Below are 14,600 nucleotides of genomic sequence, written 5' to 3' on the forward strand. Positions count from 1 at the left end.
GCGGTTAGCGGGCGGTTATCTATTTCACTAACCGCTAACCGGCCACTAACCGCTAACCGCTAGCGGTTAGTGAAATTTACTAACCGCTAGGGCGGTTACGGTTAGCGGTTATTGCCACTAACCGCTAACCGTAACCGCCTTTGCACCCCTAATCACAACAATTCAAAATATTGTACTAGCTGAATCAACTCATAACAAGTTTCCTTCAATCGATCATGCATGATATTGTAGATTGGTGGCTATTTGCCAGAAGCAATTTTCAGATGTGCAATTTTTGTGTTTTATTGATGCATTAAATCATATATTTTGTATCATCCGAATAATAAACAACTTTATTAGATTCATCACTCACAGTTGGCTTTCTCCTATCACCTCCACTCTGCTCTCACTGGACACATTGTTGGGCACCCTTCAATGCCAGTAAAGCAGCTCCATAGGCAGCCTCTGTCTGAATTGCCCGACTCACAGGCAAACCAAGCACTCTCTCGCGTATCTTGGTCCATTCACATTTTTTGCACCACCTCCAGCGGTGAACACTTCTTCAACTTGGGTTGCTCCAAGATCCTTCAGCAAGCCATAAGCCTTTGCCTGAAGATTACATGATAAAGAGACATCCATGTCACAAGGCTCTAGTTTAAGATTACAACATGTTTCCTCTTGCCAATTCGCAACAAGTTTTGAACAAATAGGAGTCCTCATACCTCGATACGTTCAATTGATTCTAAAATCCCATGCAAGTACTCAAAATCACTTTCTGGTCGTGGATGTAACCTGCACAAGCTCCAACTAGGTGCCTTAATTTTGTAAATATTTTAAAGGCCTTTCAAGTTGCAGTTTATTCTCATGTTACTTACCATGAAGGATGGTGCAGTCACAAAATTAATCCCAACATATTCTACTTTTTTTCAAAACTTGAAACCATGTATATACCTTAATATGCAAATAATAGGGTATGCTTCTCAAAATCAAGATTCAAGCATATATAAAAAGGATTAATATATAAAAATGAGATTCTATTAGATTTAGAATGACTCTTATAAATTCCATAAAGAAGTTAGGTAGAGATTCATTACCTAGGAGCCATCTTTGGATCTGTCATGGGAAATCTCTCTCCAACCGTTGGCAGAGGGCAGTAGTCTAGTGGAGAGGTTTTCATGGGATTAATCTGTTCACATAAGTTCTCCAACTGCTCATCAGTAAAAATTTGTCGAAGAACAGCTCCACTGGTATTTGAAGCACCTCCAACAAGCCACTTATCATCCAGACGATGACTATACACCCCATATCGTGCATCCTCGATCCTACTGGTGCTCAGTAATTTGATAGCAAGGGTTGAACCCAAAGAAGTGACCTAAATATCAGCATTACAAACAAAATTCATGAAAAATCAGAGAACAGCTTCAGCAAAAAGTTCCTAGGAAACAGGAAAAAAAGAAAAAAGAAAAAAAGGAGCATAGCACTATGAAATGCAATATCTGCAGTAGGGTGAATTTCACATTTGGCTTCATGCTGAAATAAATGTGACGTCTAAAACATGGAAATGGAAACCCTAACCATGTGTTACAATTTCCTTAATGATTAAATGAGAAAGGTAAGTGTAGCAGATAGATATCTCACAGCTTTCCCTGGTTGTGTTGCACAACTTGCACGAGCTGCAAGAAAGGCATACAACACAATCTTTTGGAAAACCTGCACAGATGTATTTTATAAACTTGAAATTACATGAAATCTTCCAAAGAAATTTTTTTAAAGAAACGTTTTATCAAAGTTGTCAATTCCCAGCGAATAAAATTCAACTAAGCTTCCAATTGATACCAATGTATCTAGAAATTGTGTCTCAGAAGAAAATTACAATGCATATAGGCTTCATTACAAAACTACTTAATTGAAAGAAGACATACTATATTGTGTTCTAACGTCCTCTTTTAAAAAGCCAATTGGACTTCCAGGAGCTTTTCACTTCTAGGTTTTAGTTTTGAATATAAAATCAAGTTTTGAGACATTATAAACAAGTTTTGAAGCATTATAAACGGATTTTGGACATTAGAAACCGGTTTTTAGGCGGGTTAGACCCGTGGGTCACGCCCCATGCCATGGGTCACAGGGGTCGTGGCATGGGTTTTCCTTGGTTCGCCCAGGTATTTCTCATTTTGATTTGGTGTGGGTGAGTTCATTTTCATTTTTTGCATGTTTGTTAAATGGATGATGTGACAAATGGTGATTGAGTGCTGTAAAAGGAGTGATTTGCCGACCAACCAGACCATAGGGGCTCTCAACAGAAATATGAGTTGATAGCATATTTTTTCAAATTATCAATTGTTTTAAAATTTTATATATTTAATTATTTAATTAACATTGGAGCACCTCTCATGTAAAGTATTTTAACTAAAATAAAAGATAAATTAAGGAGTTAATGTTTAAATTATGAATCTTTGATCTAATATATATTTTCGGTGATGGCTTGATAGCTAACTCGTTTGTCCAAGATATGCAATCATGGAGCCCAGGCCCATAGGAAAGGTTTGAAAAAAATTTATGCTGAGTCTATGACCCAAAAATACATGAATGCGTCATTTGGTGCTTATACTCGTTTGGTAGAGTTTCTTCATTGGCCCACAAAGTGTTGGCCCATAGAAGCTTAGGGACAAGCTCGAGTCTGCATATTTGGAACAGAGTAACTTTTATCTTAACGTTATCTCACCTTATTAATGTGACAGTGTCAATTAGTCTTTAATTTTTAATTTTTTTTTTTTTTAAATAATAACCGATTAATACTATCACGTCAGTATGATAAGATAAAAGTGTAATTTTTAAATATAGAGAGCCCAACAATTTTGTTGTTTGAATTGCTAACAATTCGAGTAATAATTGTGAGACGGTTTCTATAGAACCCACCTATTCAAAAAAGTTTTAAGCAGTTAGTCCACTTACTAAAAGAGGCCGACCTCACATAAACTATTTCGTATTTGCTATTCAAATAGCTAACGAGGGAGATGATATTTAGGAGTACTCATTTGTGACATAAAAAAACAAGGCAGAGTGTGTATGATTGGAATGGAACCCACCTGAGAACTGGCACATTGCACCTGAGCCACTAGCACAACACAAATGGGAGGTGACAGCTAAGTAGCTTCTCCTTTGAGTTACAAGAATCACTGCCCACTAGGGCCATGTAAATAAAGGTCACATGTGCCAATCAAACCCTCCAACAAGTCAGTGAGAATATCTATTCTTTACTTGTACTCTTCCAAGCAGCAAAAGGCATTTGCATTATTATCTGTTTTCCTATAGATTTCATTCTTATGGCTGTTGATCAATTAAACCAAAACTATATTTAGGATTATGCTGTTTTAAGACCCACAACAGTCCTTCATGCATCTTTTCTTTCCTTTATTAGGACGAAAGAATAATTTCTTTCATTTTTCACTTCAAAATGATTGATTTGAAAGATTCGAATTCTTTAAAATTAAGTTGTCCAAATTTTTTGTGAGAAGAGTTGTAAGGTTCATGATCTCTTTGAATAAGTGAGCTTGAATCCTTAAACTCTCTATATATATATATTGTGAAATTATCCAATATATCCTTCCAATCAATTAATTTAATCTCATAATGACTTCTGTATGAGAAGGTCCAGGGTCAAATATTTATAAAAAAAAATTGTGAAGATATTATGTAGTTGTCTAAGGTAATTTTGTCAAATGATGTGCATTGTTTTATAGTTGTCCATTTTAAGGTCTTGAATCTCCATCATTTTGGTTGGAGTTTGGACAACTACCGGTCGTTTCACTGGTTTATAAATATCATTAATTAAGGGATTGAACAAAAAGGTGAAAAGGAGGTCGTACGTGCACCATTTCATTTTTTTGTTCATGTTTTTTTTTTTTTAATATTTTTTGGCCATGTACTTTACGAAGGTAGTTTTTTAAAATTTTTTTAAAAAAATTAATAATTATTTTAAAAATAAAAATAAAAATAAATAAATCGGTTTTTTGGGCACTTGACTATGATATACCAACTGAAGGGACCAAAAAGAACATTAATGAGGCAATCGAATAGGCGACATAGAAACACTAGCAATCCCTGTCCACAGAAAAACAAACGGTTGAATTATTCTCAGTTTTTGTAGAATTGAAGAGACGGGTGCTTTGTTGCTGTTCATTAAATTTTGCTAACTAAAATCCTTCGATACTGCTTTGACCGCTAAACCATTAAGAGAATGTCATTTTCATGAAATAACTAATCCTTGAATTGAAAAATAATAATTTCTTTAAAATAAAAAAAATAAAAAAGAGAAAAATAGCTATTCATTTAAGAATAAACTATGTTTTCTATAAAAATAAAAAAAATTCGCAATATTTTTTAGTTTTTTTAAACCGAGTTATTTATTTATTTATTTATTTTTTTAAAATCACCTTAACTTGTCACTAGAGTTCTTTGGAATTCACTGCAGATCACTAGATTTGCCAAATTCGTTGTCGGAATACGCTGCCGAAGTTCGCTAGACAATATTTTAGAAGCCTGTCTTCTTAAAGTAGGTATTTTTATAATTTTGGTTTCATTATAGTGAGATTATATGCGTTGTCACCAAACCGAAAAATAAGAATAGCTATTCAATTTCACATTCTTTCATTCCTAGTAAAAAATATTTATTTTCTTAATAGAATAACTATTTCACGTACTCTAAATTAATTAAATTTGATTATGATTGTTGTGATAAGTGTCACGTAAACTATCACATCAATAAGTAACATATCATATCATTCACTAAATAATTAAATTTAATTGTGATTATTGTAATAAGTGTCATATAAATAGTCACATTAGTTTTTAAAGAATCGTAATAAAAACTATAATACTCCGTATTTTTTATTTTTTATTTTTAACTTCTATTTCTTTTAGTAAGTGCTAGCTAAATGATGAGTTCCAAATACGAATACGTTACACTCTAATTATAACATCGAAACGTTAATTGCAAACAACCCCTTCGCGTGAGAACTATGGAGTTCAATTTCTTGTAGGACGAGCAATGTATGGAAGAGGCACGCACTTTTCCAACACAACGGTAAATGGTGGGGCAATTGTAAACGAGTGAATATTAAGCTAGAAAAAGGACCACAAATAATGGTCCATATGTAAGGAAGATTATTTTTTTTCACAAGAGTCCCTACGTACGTTGTTAGTAATTTGACTCTTTGAGTAGCAAATGTGAGTAAATTCTTGTAGAGTTTTTTTCTGTCCAAACAGATTTCGAGCAATCTACCCTGAAGTAAATCCTATAAGTATTTGTTGTCCGCATATTCGGATTGGTAGCAAATGTAGTCATAGATGTCATTCAAATAAGAGGGGGGCCATAATTCAACATGAATTGGTTGGGGGAGTTAAAAATTAACCTTTGGGGCAACCTCATACGAAAATACTAACATTGTTAAATGACTTCATTAGACTTTGGGAGCCAAAAATATTAAAAAATAAAATAAAATAAATAAAAAATTATAAAATATTGAGGAGTCCTGACTCGTAAGGCACAATGTAGGTCCACCCTTGAATCAAACTCTAAATTAACAAATTCAAAATCCAACTAAACCAAACCAAACCGGCATTTATCAATGATTATTAGTTTTCAATAGCTAACATTCATTGATGCTAGTCTAACAAGGTTATGCCAAAGATTTTAAATTTGCTGACATATAAGATACTTCATTTGATGCTTCTTGCTCTTTATTAGTGTGGCCTTTGAGTGATCTTAAATCGTAGATAATGTGTAATCTCAAGTAGGAGAAGTCAATGACCTTTTTTTTTGGTTAATTATATAAATAATAATGGGTTAGAATTGACTCTAGTAGTAAATATGATAAGAACGACAAGGACTTTTTTTCGGTTGATTGAATAAATAATAATAGGTTAAGTATTGACACTAGTAGTAAATAAGAGAAGAAAGGTATATGTTGATGCATTTTTTGGATCTAACAGTTTTCGTTTGGTGTAATTTTCACATTCTTCGAGGTGTCGAGCTCCCATAAAATAATAAGAGTGTCAAAGGGGTCTATGGGAAGGCCCCGTAGACTCTCTGATGCTTAAGTTAACAATCGTATATGGGGTCAAAATATAGCCGGAACTAGCAATGTATTGAGAAAATAATCACCCATCTTACCGATGTCTTTAATTCCCTTTTATAAAGTTTTTCTGTGTAACTGCTTTTTTGATCTTCTTATTTTAAATGATTGAAGAATCATTTGAAATAGTGGAGAGATAATGTGAAATAGTTGAGATAAGATAGGACCTTATGAGATAATATAGGACCTTATGAGATAATTAAGGGTTGTTGAGAAATAATGGAACCCATTTATCCCCCAACAGTATCAATGCTTCTTCTTGATATACCGAGGATTCTCCCGGCTAGCCTAGGTTAAAAGTGTGGGCTAGGTTTGGATGGTTAGTCCCAAATTGCAAGTTTCGATGAGCCACAAGAGTCGACACAACATCTACTTAGATAGCAACAAGTAAGTAATGCAGATGATAGATTCCCATCACTTTGTCTTAATTGTCTCATTATTTTTGAAGATGAATCAAACAACGATTTTAGCCTGCCAGTGAACACGCAATTCAGCATGACACCTTCTAATAGTTGCACCCTAACAGCAGGCAAGGAATTTGCCCCCATGATCGACTAGAGTCGTATCCTATCAACAAGTGATACCTCTGGCCAAAGGCATTCCTTGCTGTGAGACATGAATTTGATGTCACACTTGAATAAGGTCATACCTTATCAGCATATAGCACTTGGTCGATGTCGTGCATTGTTCACAGGCGCTTCGCATAAGAGGGGCATGTAACTTATTACCTATCTAGGTAAACACACACGATCATCCGCCCCGCCTTTTATTTGAACCCTTTCTCATAAATTTTTTTTTCTAACAACCTTTGTTAAATTAAACATTTCTCCACTAGGACCATGTTCGAGGTTGACCATGCATGTGATCAGCTGCTTCTTCACTTTTATTCTCTTATTTAGAGCATTCTTAGCAGTTTTCTCATAATTTTTCTTACATTTAAAGGATTCAAACTACTTTTTACTTCCCTATGTTAAAATGCACTCGAATAACTTCCCTTAATCACTCACTATAACATTGAAATATTTATTTTTTTTTAATTATATTATATATATGAGAGGAGAAATGAGAGAGAAGAGAACAGAGAAAATCTATTTATTTATTTATTTTTTTAATTTTAATAATCATAAGGATTGTAATAGTGAAACCCAAAATATTGGATTCCACTGTAACAATCCTAATGTTTATGGTTCATTTATAGAGTCTGTTGTAGAATTTTTTTGCAATTTTTTAGACATATTCTCTAAACTTAGGGAACAGACTCCTTTATAGAGAATCTGCTGAGAATGCTCTAAATAAATTATAATGTACTTATGTACATACATATATAAAATTGATTAGGATTATTTATATTGAATTTGAATAAGTCCTAACTTGTGTTTGGAATGCATGATTTGAGTTGAATCAGAAACAAACAAACAAACAAAAAGATGTGATTCACTTTGTAGATAACCATCAAGGTAAGCCGTATGATTGATAATTAACAAAAAATCAGAAAAAAAAAAGAAAAAGAAAAAAGAAGACAAAAGACAAAAGAGAAAAGATCATTAGTGATTAGTGATTAGTGATTACCAACAAGTTAGGGTGATAATTGATTGTCCATTGAAACTTGCGTAAGCGACAGCTAATCATTGACAATAATTTTGATTGGTCAATATGCCGTGCCTATTAACCATCATTACTGGTGACCCTAAAGTGATCGTAAGAGTGATATCCGTCGCACTTTGTCAATAAACTCAAGTTTTCCCCATCATTAATATTACATATTCATGTTGTTGTTACTATGGGAATTGGGAACCGGATGCTCAAATCTCTATCCCATTACTATGCGTGTTTAAAGTGACATGTTATTTCTCCAATCTTTGTCTATTTTTTTTTTCAAAAAAAAAAAATTACCATATGAGTGTTACATATTTAATAATAAATTTTAAAAAAATATAAATGAAGTTAGACAGAAGATGACGTGACATGCTATATATCATTCTTTAAGTCTTTTTTCCATCTTTCAACTTCTTAAAGTTATTATTAGATCCGTAAGATTTATGTGGGTCTTACACATTAACCCATATATCAAATGATAATTTTGAAAAATAAAAATATTAGAGAAAGACCAAGGGGAAAAAAAAAAACCTTATAATTTCTCGAAGGAAGAATAACATTTTTCATGTTTAAAACGTGGAAAATGCTAAAAGTACAACTATTTTGTCTAACTTTGAGCCAACTTTTACCTTATTTTTTAATTTAAAAAATAACAAAATTAAAATCAAAAAAGTTTCTCAAGCAATAATTTTTATGTTGGTTATTCTTTTTTTTGGTATTTAAAAAAAATAAAAACTGTATTTTGCTTTAGAAACTTTTTTCTTATTTTTTAATTTAAAAAATTAAAAATTAAAAAAGTTTTTGAAGCAATAATTTTTATTTTAGTCATTCTTTTATTTGGTATTTTTTTTTTTAAAAAAATAAAAATTATATTTTTATTCATAATATTGATCAATTTTCTTAATTTTTAAATTTTTAAATTTGTTTTTTTTTTAATTAAAAAAAAAAAAGGTTGGCCAGAAGTTGCCCCAGTATCATTCCTCTTAGAACATATCCTAACAAGATAAAACATATCTAGTCTTAAGATCGTGTTAGAGGCCGTACGCGACAAAGTTGGAAAGTATTAAGTGTAAGCGTGAAAGCAGGGCTCCTAATATCACTTTTTCCGCTGTAAATTGCACCGTGTACTACTGACTAGTGCCATAAGGGTAAAGATATTGAGCACGACCGGCGTGCTTCAACAGTGAAGCACGCCGGCCGTGATTTTTTTTTTTTATATTATTTTATTATTATTTTATTATTTTAATTTTTTTTGAAAAAAAAAAAAAAAATTTTTTTTGGCCTGGCGTGCTTCACTTTGTTGAAGCGCCGGCGTAAGTTGTATCACGACTCGTGCCATAAACATGAGGAGACATCTTTATTTTATTGTTAGGCTATGCGATGGAGTAATTTTAGGTGACTACTTGTGTCTTATTAAGAATATGTGGTTATTAAAATTACTATTGAGATTGTGATTGATCATTATTGAATTTTAATCAAAGAGTAATTTTAATAGTTACATCATTCTGTCCTCAAGGGGTAGCTCAATCGGCTGTGGACCACGCCTAATGAAGCGGAGGTCACTAGTTCGAATCTCCCCTCCCCCTTCCCTTGTGTGGACATGTCAAAAATATATATATATATATATATATAGTTACATCATTCTTAATAGGATATAAGTAGGCCTTCTAAAATTACTCAATGTATTGTGATTGTTGAAATTTTATTTATATAATTCGGTGAAAAGTAAAGAAAAAGTAACATACAACAATACACAAATAATTTCACTATTTTGATAAAGAATAAATTAAGTAATTATATAAAACACACACACACAAATATATATATATATATATATATATATATGCTAGTTAAAATCCTAGCTTAATACGTTAAAATTCTTAATATATCTTTATCATACCATATGAATGTCTATAAGCTAAAAATTATTATAAATTTTGCATCCATAATAAGGAGCAGAGACGGACCCATGTTAGATGGGGGTAAGCTATGGCCACCCCCATGTTTTGAAAATTTTCTTTAAATGTGCCTTTAAATTTACATCTGGGCCAAGATTTTCATTAAGCATGAAATAATAGGATGCAACTAAAAGATAGGTTACGTACAAAATAAGTATAAGATGTATTATTTTTTTCATTATTAAATATAATAATTTTAGTATTGTTGTGCTAAATTTTTGTTACGGAGATCACATGACTTTGCATTTTGTTGACTATTAATTATGATGTTTCGATTATATTTATTTGAATGCCAATTAAAGAAACTGCTTTTTAACTTGAGTATTTTTTTTATTTATGTTTTGACCCCCTATTTTAATATATTTCTCATTCTTGCTTTAGCCCCTATCGATACAAATTCTTGGTTCCGTCCCTGAATACAAGCCACAATCTCTAACACTTTGTTTCATAGGACATATAGAAAATGTGAGATAGGAGTGAAGATAAAAGAATGATGGAAAATAAGTAGAAATTGATTTTTTTTTTTCTTCCATTTTATGGATTTAAAAGGAGGGATATAAAAGCAAGATGATGAACAAGTATCTTATATTCAAATCTTGTCACTTCTTTGTGTCGAATTGTTTTTTATTTTTTTAACATGTCCACACAAGGGAAGAAAGAATGGTGATTCGAACTAGTGACCTCCGCTTCATGAGACGTGGTTCACAACCGATTGAACTACCCCTTGTGGAGTTGTCGAATTGTTTTTAATAGAACATAAGGGTTAAAATTATCGAGTCATATGTGTACAACATTTTATCTCCTCTTTTCCTTCCATTTTGAAAGAAAATAGAGTATAGTTTCAATTCAAAACTTTTGTTTTAATCATGCTTATTTAAAAAGTGTAAATTAATAGAAAAAATTAATAATTTAATTATTATTCTAATAAAAGATAATGAGTGACAACTCCGTAGTCTACTAGCCTTGCTAGGAAAAATTTTATTTTATCTTATCAAATGAATATATGTGCAAATTAATTGTTGTACGCCTGATAGACCACGCGTTCACATGCGCGATCAATAATAAATTCACGAGGGGTAGATATGGTAGTTGGTCCATCTATCAACCCTCGCTCGGTCTCTCCCCTCTCTAGGTCGCGTGTCCCGGTGCGCAATGCACCCAACGGAGAATGCAAAAGACGAAACTGGCCCCCCACCGGGATGTCAAGAAGTCATACGGCGTCGTTGGTCATATCAGCTCTCGAGTTTATGTCCTACGTGTAAAGCCCCAAAAAGTAGAGATCCATCACATGGGAGAGTATCTCCCACATCCCCACCGTCCGTTGACAAACAAATATGAATCTCAACCCTGCGCGTGTCTCACACATTGTTTATGCTTCGAAATTGTAGCAAATTAGCTTCTTCTTTTTTTTTTTTCTTCAATTTATTCTATCAAACTGAGATATATATATATATATATATATATTTAAAATGCATGATGATGCATAAATTAACACTATCAAGTCTACGACAAAGAACACTTGAAATTAAGAGACAAATTAGCTCACAGGTACGTGACATGTCGATGTAATTTAGTCGGGATATCTCTCATACTTAAGTCAGGTAATTATATGAGACGGTAAATAAGTCCTCCACAGAGAATGAGTCAAAACAAATAAGAGTAATTTTGACCAAATGAATTCGTGAATGATTTACCGCCCACTTTGTTTTCTTTCCTCCTAGTTAAAGGTCATTATTTTTCTCATACGACTCTGCCATGCATCGTCTCTTGATCGGGGTTGCGTGTGGTTTGCTCATGGCTTACGGTCATCGGCTCTAGTAAGAGTGTGTCTCCAATAATAACCCACCAAACCCCCCCCCCCCCCCCCCTTCTTCTTTTGTTATAAGGTAGTCGCCATTGAATGCCAACTGCCACCATGCATGATTGAAGGAGTGTAGTGCTTCCTTATAGGCTCTGAAGTCCATAAATACTAGTCATAATATTGGGATTATAATTCAACAATAGGTGAGGGAATAATTGAGTGCTTTTCATTTTAGTTTTTGTTTCCCATCAGCCGCATAAATAATTGGATGCATTTTAAAACATTTATGTGAAATTTCATGTTGTATACAAAATGCATGTAATAATTAAAAATTAATGTAAAAATCACATACATTTTGAACACATGTCAATTTAATAGAATGAGTTTGAAGAATTTACTTAATCAAATTTAGAAGAAAACTTTGATTTTTTTTTTCTTCTATTCAAATGGAGGAAAGGGGAAAAAGTATACTTTGATCCTAATACATAATAGCTAAAGTTATATATATAGTTACAAAACCACATTATAAAATTGTTGTTACCATGCACAACAATGACGAGCAATAGAATCAAAAAGAGAGAGATTAAGAGAGAGTCAAGACACAGATTTAACGTGGTTCGGCTTGTTTATGTCCATAAGTGTGGCTGTATTTTACTATTAATGATTCAGGTTTATATCATAACATATATATATCTATATAGGAAAATCCTAAACCCTAATTGTACGAACGTATTTTGGAAATCTCCTAAATACCCTGTATCGCACCCCACAACCTAGTCGTTCCCCCCGCAAACTTAATTACGCCTCCCACTCCGTGATCGTCATTATCGCGTTGTTCACTCCAATCCCATCTACCGGCCTTTCACTGGTGTTCTAATATAAGCCATTAGTTCCAACAAAATGTTAGTTGAAAGAGAAAAATAATTAACTTTTAAAATTTTTTAATAATTGGAATGATCATGAAGGCTGCGACAAAGTAGCTTGACTTGTAGCATGCATTGGTATATATTATTAGCATCCTAGACATTTATAATATACTGAAGTTCTTGCTTTTGATGTTGTTGTTTTTGTTTTTATCTTGTTAATTAATCGTTTTAAAATCAATGATCATAATTGGTTAGCATATAAATCTAATACTTATGTCAATTTTTTTTTTTAAAAAAAAGTTTTTTATTAATTGATAATTATAAAAGGTAAATTTGGTTTTTTAATGGTCAAAATGAGAATATTTTCGAAAGATTTTGGTTGAAGGTAATTTTTCCATTCACTCTAACTTCAATGTTAAAAGATGGGCTTAGTTGCAACAAAGTGATAATTTTATGTATTTAAATGTCACATTTGTTCATGGGGCTACTTTGAAAAGGGTTGTCAATTTAAGAGGGCTAAAGTGTATTTAATCATTTTCTAGAAGATAGATTTTATTTCTTTAATTAGACCTAGAGAACTTAGAGCATTCACAATGGTTTATGTATATTTTTATGCAAAATGGCTAATAAAAACCCACATTATCTAGCTTTAGCTAATAAGTTTTAAAAGATACCATATATCCGATTATTTTATTATTATTATCTATATCATTTAAATTTTATTTTATTTTTTTTAATTTTTTATAAGGATTGTAGTTTTACTAAAGATTATATTTTTCAACTTTTTTAAAAAAAGAGATGTGGAGAGAGAAATAGTAGAAAATTTTGGGAAAAATAAAGATGTGAAAGAGAAATAATAGGAGAAAATAAAATGGGTCCTGTGAATAGTGCCGCTACATATAGCATTTTTTTTTTCAGCTAATCCAATAAAATATCAATTTTGCTTTTTTTGTTTTTTTTCCTAATTCAATGTAGAGGGTTTTTTTATAAATTTGATTTGTCATTTTAGATAAAAATACAATTTAGCTTCTCCATTGTGAGTGCTCTTGGTGACTTATTTATTTTAGAGTTGTATTTAAAATGACTAACCAAATGCCTAAAAAACGTGTCCATTTATATTTTCTAAATCAAATGCATTTTGCATTTGAGCCGCAATGCATAAGTATTTTAGGATTTTCTCTTTCCCACTATCTCTTTATTTATTCATTTCTCGGGAGGCGATGTATTTCTCTCTCTTTCATCAAAGAGCAAATATATACCTGAAAAAAAAAAATGATATAGACAAAAAAATATAGAGTGCATTTAAAATTCATTTGCTAAAATGAAAAAAAAAACAACTTTTTGGTTAGCTATTTTAGAGTCGGTTTGGCTTTGTGATTTCGCAGCTCAAAAGTACGTATTTAAATTAAACCGGGAAACATTTTGTTTGGAAATGCTTTTAAAAAAAGTGACTGTTTGTTCCTTTAAAAAAAAATAAATAAATAAAAGACTGTTTTGAAAATGCGAAAAAAAATCATGGCAATGAATGTGTTTTAAAAAACGCATAATTTTAAAAGACAAATTGAAATTAATTTTATGAAATATTTAAATGCATTTTTCAAAATCACATTTTCATTCACTATATTTTAAAATTAATATTTTTGTAAACAATATGTTTTAAAATTGCTAAATCAAATATACCCTTAAATAAAAATTAAAAAAAAGAATGCAGAAAATACATTGCGATTTGCGAATGCTTTTTGGCAGGATACTTCATACTTGTCATGAATGACTGTCCCAGAGTTAGAGTTCGTGCGTTTGCCATTTACCAACAAACCAAAAAAGAAGGTCCTTATGAAAAAAAAAACAAAAAAATCCTGAGAAAAAAACGGGAGAACGTGTGACCCACAAGAAGTTGGACAGATCAGTTATTTTGCAACGTGCCATCGTCTCAACGAGTACTGACAACACCACTTTTCCCACACGACGCTCCTCCACTCGTCCGCACATTTCCCATTTTTTCTTCAAATTTCAATCAATTGCTCACATTCTACCACTTTACCGCTGTCCACTTTAACCACTTTACAGTACTAGAGACGGGTGTTTGGTTAAAATGGGCCTTTTGACAAATAAACAAAAAGAGAAAAAGTGTTTTAAAAATATTTATTTATATGGAAAGGGACAAATAAATATTGCTTATTTCGACTTAAGGATATTTTTTTCATTATAAAAAAAATGAAAAAACATATTTATTTAATTTAATAAAAAATTTTAGAAGACAATTTGA

The 14,600-nt window shown here is 31.9% G+C and overlaps 1 pseudogene; it reads right to left on the reverse strand.

Annotated features, from left to right (window-relative positions):
* Nucleotides 1–288: 288 nt before the first annotated feature.
* LOC132170598 (D-ribulose kinase-like) lies at nucleotides 289–6,798 on the reverse strand (annotated as a pseudogene).
* Between the last annotated feature and the right edge of the window lie 7,802 nt (nucleotides 6,799–14,600).

The sequence above is a fragment of the Corylus avellana genome, chromosome ca1 (genome assembly GCF_901000735.1).
Source record: "Corylus avellana chromosome ca1, CavTom2PMs-1.0".
Taxonomy (NCBI): Eukaryota; Viridiplantae; Streptophyta; class Magnoliopsida; order Fagales; family Betulaceae; genus Corylus; species Corylus avellana.